Source organism: Salminus brasiliensis, chromosome 4, assembly GCF_030463535.1.
Source record: "Salminus brasiliensis chromosome 4, fSalBra1.hap2, whole genome shotgun sequence".
Classification (NCBI taxonomy): domain Eukaryota; kingdom Metazoa; phylum Chordata; class Actinopteri; order Characiformes; family Bryconidae; genus Salminus; species Salminus brasiliensis.
In genome coordinates this window covers 18,050,837-18,059,436 of record NC_132881.1, presented here as the reverse complement: position 1 = coordinate 18,059,436, position 8,600 = coordinate 18,050,837, and positions in this window count along the sequence as shown.

Below are 8,600 nucleotides of genomic sequence, written 5' to 3'. Positions count from 1 at the left end.
GAAAAACCTGTAAGACAAAAAAAGAAAGTCAATACATGTATAGAAACTGAATGATCACCTACCTGTTACACACTTGCAGACAGATTGATAGCGAGCCACACACACAGTGGCAATGGAAAGACCCTTGGTCCATGCGGTCCGAAAGACCTTTAAGACAAAGAAAGAAAGTAAAAACTTGTATAGAAACTGAATGATCACCTACCTGTTACACACTTGCAGACAGAGAGTAGCGAGTCACACACAGTTGCAGATGCACAGACGCTTGGATCATGTAGTCCGAAAAACCTGTAAGACAAAAAAGAAAGTCAATACATGTATAGAAACTGAATGATCACTTACCTGTTACACACTTGCAGACAGATAGTAGCGAGTCAAACACAGTTGCAGATGCACAGACCCTTGGTTTATGTGGTCCAAAAAACCTGTAAGACAAAAAAAGAAAGTCAATACATGTATAGAAACTGAATGATCACCTACCTGTTACACACTTGCAGACAGATAGTAGCGAGTCACACAAAGTTGCAGATGCACAGACCCTTGGTTCATGCGGTCCGAAAAACCTGTAAGACAAAAAAAGAAAGTCAATACATGTATAGAAACTGAATGATCACCTACCTGTTACACACTTGCAGACAGATAGTAACGAGTTACACACAGTTGCAGATGCACAGACATTTGAAAGATAGATCTACCATCAGGAAGGGAGGGGGTCATTCGATCCGAAAAACCTGTAAGACAAAAAAAGAAAGTCAATACATGTATAGAAACTGAATAATCACCTACCTGTTACACACTTGCAGACAGATTGATAGTGAGCCACACACCGTAGCAATGGACAGACCATTGTTGGCTGTATACACCATCAGGAAGGGGGGGAGCCATTGGTCCTGAAAGCGTGTAAGACAAAAAAAAGGCAATACATGTATACAAACTGAACGATCACTTACCAGTTACAGAGTTGCAGAATGATGGACAGCGAACCACACACAGTTGCAGATGCACAGACCCTTCTCGGCTGGACCCACCATTAGGATGGAGGAGGGGGGTGGGGTCTTGGGGTCCAGAAAGCCTGTAAGACAATAAAGTCAATGCATCAATAGAAACTGAATGATCACTTACATGTTACAGAGTTGCAGAACACACAGTTCAGACAGTGAGCCACACAGTTGCTGATGAAAATACATTTGTTGGGTTGATGGGGTTCTTGAGAACCTGTAACACAAAAAAAAGTCAATACAGGTATGGAAACTGAATATAGTGAGGCCGATGGGGTATACTTGGAAAGGAGAGTGGGTTCCGTTCCCAGACCTAATGTGAGAAACTGTACATGAACTGAACAAACATAACGTAAAAGAGATGTTAAGGGGTCCAGCTGTGTCTGCAGCACGTAGACCATGTAAGTAATGGTGGGGGCAAATGATGATTCCTTATGGATGAAATGCAGACATCCTGCATATGAGAACAGTCCAACAACATATGACGTATAGTAGGGTATAAAACATAAGGTATTCCTTTGTCTGGGAGAGAGAGAAGAAGGGCACCCAGAATTGGCAGACTCCTTCCACACTGTACTTTTGTTTGGAATAAAATGTTTCATTGTTACAATTGAAAGACGGTGGTCACGAGTCTCCTTTCAAAAGAAGTCCTCCTCCGAAGAAGTAGAAGAACCACAACAAAGTTTAGAAGCTGAATGATCACCTACCTGTTACACACTTGCAGACAGATAGTAGCGAGTCACACACAGTTGGAGATGCACAGACCCTTGGTTCATGAGGTCCGAAAAACCTGTAAGACAAAAAAAGAAAGTCAATACATGTATAGAAGCTGAATGATCACCTACCTGTTACACACTTGCAGACAGATAGTAGCGAGTCACACACAGTGGCAATGGAAAGACCCTTGGTTCATGCGGTCCGAAAAACCTGTAAGACAAAAAAAGAAAGTCAATACATGTATAGAAACTGAATGATCACCTACCTGTTACACACTTGCAGACAGATTGATAGCGAGCCACACACACAGTGGCAATGGAAAGACCCTTGGTCCATGCGGTCCGAAAGACCTTTAAGACAAAGAAAGAAAGTAAAAACTTGTATAGAAACTGAATGATCACCTACCTGTTACACACTTGCAGACAGAGAGTAGCGAGTCACACACAGTTGCAGATGCACAGACGCTTGGATCATGTAGTCCGAAAAACCTGTAAGACAAAAAAGAAAGTCAATACATGTATAGAAACTGAATGATCACTTACCTGTTACACACTTGCAGACAGATAGTAGCGAGTCAAACACAGTTGCAGATGCACAGACCCTTGGTTTATGTGGTCCAAAAAACCTGTAAGACAAAAAAAGAAAGTCAATACATGTATAGAAACTGAATGATCACCTACCTGTTACACACTTGCAGACAGATAGTAGCGAGTCACACAAAGTTGCAGATGCACAGACCCTTGGTTCATGCGGTCCGAAAAACCTGTAAGACAAAAAAAGAAAGTCAATACATGTATAGAAACTGAATGATCACCTACCTGTTACACACTTGCAGACAGATAGTAACGAGTTACACACAGTTGCAGATGCACAGACATTTGAAAGATAGATCTACCATCAGGAAGGGAGGGGGTCATTCGATCCGAAAAACCTGTAAGACAAAAAAAGAAAGTCAATACATGTATAGAAACTGAATAATCACCTACCTGTTACACACTTGCAGACAGATTGATAGTGAGCCACACACCGTAGCAATGGACAGACCATTGTTGGCTGTATACACCATCAGGAAGGGGGGGAGCCATTGGTCCTGAAAGCGTGTAAGACAAAAAAAAGGCAATACATGTATACAAACTGAACGATCACTTACCAGTTACAGAGTTGCAGAATGATGGACAGCGAACCACACACAGTTGCAGATGCACAGACCCTTCTCGGCTGGACCCACCATTAGGATGGAGGAGGGGGGTGGGGTCTTGGGGTCCAGAAAGCCTGTAAGACAATAAAGTCAATGCATCAATAGAAACTGAATGATCACTTACATGTTACAGAGTTGCAGAACACACAGTTCAGACAGTGAGCCACACAGTTGCTGATGAAAATACATTTGTTGGGTTGATGGGGTTCTTGAGAACCTGTAACACAAAAAAAAGTCAATACAGGTATGGAAACTGAATATAGTGAGGCCGATGGGGTATACTTGGAAAGGAGAGTGGGTTCCGTTCCCAGACCTAATGTGAGAAACTGTACATGAACTGAACAAACATAACGTAAAAGAGATGTTAAGGGGTCCAGCTGTGTCTGCAGCACGTAGACCATGTAAGTAATGGTGGGGGCAAATGATGATTCCTTATGGATGAAATGCAGACATCCTGCATATGAGAACAGTCCAACAACATATGACGTATAGTAGGGTATAAAACATAAGGTATTCCTTTGTCTGGGAGAGAGAGAAGAAGGGCACCCAGAATTGGCAGACTCCTTCCACACTGTACTTTTGTTTGGAATAAAATGTTTCATTGTTACAATTGAAAGACGGTGGTCACGAGTCTCCTTTCAAAAGAAGTCCTCCTCCGAAGAAGTAGAAGAACCACAACAAAGTTTAGAAGCTGAATGATCACCTACCTGTTACACACTTGCAGACAGATAGTAGCGAGTCACACACAGTTGGAGATGCACAGACCCTTGGTTCATGAGGTCCGAAAAACCTGTAAGACAAAAAAAGAAAGTCAATACATGTATAGAAGCTGAATGATCACCTACCTGTTACACACTTGCAGACAGATAGTAGCGAGTCACACACAGTGGCAATGGAAAGACCCTTGGTTCATGCGGTCCGAAAAACCTGTAAGACAAAAAAAGAAAGTCAATACATGTATAGAAACTGAATGATCACCTACCTGTTACACACTTGCAGACAGATTGATAGCGAGCCACACACACAGTGGCAATGGAAAGACCCTTGGTCCATGCGGTCCGAAAAACCTGTAAAACAAAAAAAGAAAGTCAATACATGTATAGAAACTGAATGATCACTTACCTGTTACACACTTGCAGACAGAGAGTAGCGAGTCACACACAGTTGCAGATGCACAGACGCTTGGATCATGTAGTCCGAAAAACCTGTAAGACAAAAAAGAAAGTCAATACATGTATAGAAACTGAATGATCACCTACCTGTTACACACTTGCAGACAGATAGTAGCGAGTCACACAAAGTTGCAGATGCACAGACCCTTGGTTCATGCGGTCCGAAAAACCTGTAAGACAAAAAAAGAAAGTCAATACATGTATAGAAACTGAATGATCACCTACCTGTTACACACTTGCAAACAGATCGATAGCGAGCCACACACACAGTGGCAATCGAAAGACCCTTGGTTCATGCGGTCCGAAAAACCTGTAAGACAAAAAAAGAAAGTCAATACATGTATAGAAACTGAATGATCACCTACCTGTTACTCACTTGCAAACAGATAGTAGCGAGTCACACAAAGTTGCAGATGCACAGACCCTTGGTTCATGCGGTCCGAAAAACCTGTAAGACAAAAAAAGAAAGTCAATACATGTATAGAAACTGAATGATCACCTACCTGTTACACACTTGCTGACAGAGAGTAGCGAGTCACACACAGTTGCAGATGCACAGACATTTGAAAGATAGATCTACCATCAGGAAGGGAGGGGGTCATTCGATCCGAAAAACCTGTAAGACAAAAAAAGAAAGTCAATACATGTATAGAAACTGAATAATCACCAACCTGTCACACACTTGCAGAAAGATAGTAGTGAGTCACACACAGTTGCAGATGCACAGACTCTTGGTACATGCAGTCCGAAAAACCTGTGAGACAAAAAAAATACATGTATAGAAACTGAATGATCACCTACCTGTTACACACTTGCAGACAGATTGATAGTGAGCCACACACCGTAGCAATGGACAGACCATTGTTGGCTGTATACACCATCAGGAAGGGGGGGAGCCATTGGTCCTGAAAGCGTGTAAGACAAAAAAAAGGCAATACATGTATACAAACTGAACGATCACTTACCAGTTACAGAGTTGCAGAATGATGGACAGCGAACCACACACAGTTGCAGATGCACAGACCCTTCTCGGCTGGACCCACCATTAGGATGGAGGAGGGGGGTGGGGTCTTGGGGTCCAGAAAGCCTGTAAGACAATAAAGTCAATGCATCAATAGAAACTGAATGATAACTTACATGTTACAGAGTTGCAGAACACACAGTTCAGACAGTGAGCCACACAGTTGCTGATGAAAATACATTTGTTGGGTTGATGGGGTTCCTGAGAACCTGTAACACAAAAAAAAGTCAATACAGGTATGGAAACTGAATATAGTGAGGCCGATGGGGTATACTTGGAAAGGAGAGTGGGTTCCGTTCCCAGACCTAATGTGAGAAACTGTACATGAACTGAACAAACATAACGTAAAAGAGATGTTAAGGGGTCCAGCTGTGTCTGCAGCACGTAGACCATGTAAGTAATGGTGGGGGCAAATGATGATTCCTTATGGATGAAATGCAGACATCCTGCATATGAGAACAGTCCAACAACATATGACGTATAGTAGGGTATAAAACATAAGGTATTCCTTTGTCTGGGAGAGAGAGAAGAAGGGCACCCAGAATTGGCAGACTCCTTCCACACTGTACTTTTGTTTGGAATAAAATGTTTCATTGTTACAATTGAAAGACGGTGGTCACGAGTCTCCTTTCAAAAGAAGTCCTCCTCCGAAGAAGTAGAAGAACCACAACAAAGTTTATTGAGGTACCTGCTGGAACAGCCTGATAAAAGTGTGTTGCAATAATCTAACCGTGAGGTTAAGTGTGTACTAGCTTTTCTGCATTCTGTAGAAAAGGAATTTCTTAGTTTGGCAATGTAGGCTGTCCTAGTTATTTAGCTATATGTTGCTGAAATGATAGATCTGAATTAAATAAGACACCAAGATTTGTAGCTGCTGGACCAGAATAATGCAAAAAAACAGCCAAGTGTAACATTTAGTCTGAGTTTACTTCTAGTGTCTTTTGGACCTAAAAAGAGAACCTATGTTTTGTTACTGTTAAGGAGAACGAAGTCATGTGGCATCCAGAGTACATCCTTCACACAGTCCTCAATTTTCTTTAATCTAGAGTTACTATCAGGTTTGGCTGATATATAGAGCAGGGTCATCTGCATCTGTAAGTTAACATCCTTTCTGCTTATAACTGCCCTGTGGTAACATCTATAATGTAAATAATAGATGCCCTTAAATAGAGCATTGTGGAACTCCATATTGGACATCTGTGTAATTTAGAAATACGGACTGATAGGGTTCGTTTAGATATGATTTGAACCACAATAGGGCTGTTTCTGTGATTCCAACCATGTTCTCTAATCTTTCAAAGAGAATAGTGTTATCTATAGTGTCAAAGGCTATGAATTTACTATTGTTAAAAGAGGTCTTATTATAATTGGGAGTAATTCGGTCAGTATTTTAAAGGGAATCGGGTCGAGTGTACAGGTTGTAAAATTTACTGAAGAAATAGTTTTTTGTTAGTTCTGGCTGTGGAAGTGAGTAGAAGACTTCCAGCCTTTGTTCTACAACTAACATTTTAACTCATGTTCTAAATCAGCTACACCAGGTGACAACAAATCCAACACTCCTTAATAGCAAAATGGCTGTCAAATGTTTTCTATATTATTATTAAAATTTTATTATAAAAATATTATTGGTTAAGGTAGTAGGGATCTGGGGTTGAGAATCTGTCCGGCATACCTGACTTACGTTGTATATTTAACAGTCTAAATTTAAATTTATTTGTGGAAGTTACTGGTACTGGTAAGAATTGATACGTAGGTTTCCTTTTTTTCCCCTAAGATTGTTAAAACCAATTTTCTGTTCTCAATATATGCTCAATACTACAGGGTTTGTTTGAAATGTGAGCAAGTGATACTAATATTACGTTTTTAATACAAGCAGAGAAAGGGAAGAACAAATGGTTTGAATATAGTAAATCATCACTTACCTGACAGATCTCAGGCAGCACAGGTGTAGCCTTTCTCGGTGGTAGAGGACAGAACGTCAAACCTGCAGTCAGCAGTGGAGCGTGAAGAGTCAGCTGAATGGCTTGCTTCCTCGATCCTGGCGTCTGTTTTCTTCCAAATGGTGTCTGGAATTTAGTGTACTAGAGGTCTTCCAGGCCACAGGTACCGCAGCATTACTTTTTGGGCCCCGATATTTAATAGGGTCTTACAATAAAATCTCCAACAATGAGAACACTGTCTGGAGTAGTTGCCCTCTCTGCTGGAGCATGCAGAGCCATAGACAAAGTTGATAAAGACCCAGTTGCTTCAGCGTTGAACAATATCTCTCTCAGCAAACCGCTCAAAGAAAAAAATAAATATACATCAGCCCACCTTAGGCCTTCCACTTTCTTTTGGCCCAGGGAGAAAAAGGAAATTGCGCAATATGCAGAGGTGGTCAGAGTTAGGGGACCTGTCAATAATAGGTGCCTTTCTCACACTTTTCTACATCTGTTGAAGAAAAAATTAAGAAAAATCTCATTAACTTGTTTACTGTAAATGCAGTGTCTTGTCTGCTAATGATACTGAACATGTATACATCACTCTGTATTTAAAAGTAAAAATTAATTAGAACATTTTTGTGTACGATGTAAGCTAATTACAAATAATGCTAATGGGTACAATACACACAGTGCAGCATACGGAATGCTGAAGCATCTGGTGCTAAGGTAGTGGTATGGGGGTCCAAATGAAAATCTGCTTAGGGCCCCATAAAGTCTTGGGCTGGCCCTGGTCACGCAGATGCTCCCAGTGCCTCTCCATGGCCACCATATTCCTTGAAAGTAAACACAGTATTTCATTATCAAACTTTCTACTGTTCGAAACCATTCATCCATAAGAACGTCTTTATCTTCAAAATATTTTAAGCCTTCATGAGGGAAGGGGTAGCTGCTACCGAACCAGGTGATGCTAGCCTGAAATGGGACAGAATGCTAATTTGGAACACATCCTTGCCGAAGTGAGTAGAATGAGCTTGTCGCTGCAAACAGTTGCTTATGATGTGTCAATGATTAAGGACACTACAGAATAAATGAAAAACGGCATGCAGGGGCGACTAGCAGAGGAGGAAGGGCAATCTCCAACTTGGAAGAGGCCACTCAACAACTGGTGAATGGCCATGAGCTGCATGGCAAGCGCATAGATACTCTGGAGAGCCGTGTGGAAGATCTGGAAAATAGAAGCTGCCACAATAATGTCAGATTGTTGGGCTTAAAAGAGGGCATTGAAGGGGAGAACTTGATTGTATGCATTGAAATGATACTGTCAGAGGGCCTGCACATGCACATTAACAACAAATTCGAAATTGAAAGAGCACACTGCTCTCCCAGATCTCGTCCGCATGAAGACCAGCCTCAGAGATTGATCCTCTCTGCGTTCAACCACAAGAGATAATGTCTTTAAAGCTGCGAGGGAGAAAGGAGGTGTAGTGTGGTGTGGAAGCAACATTTCCTTGTTTCCATACATGTCGAAGAAGCTGGTTGAGAGGAGGAAAACTTTCTGATTGGCGAAACAGCTGC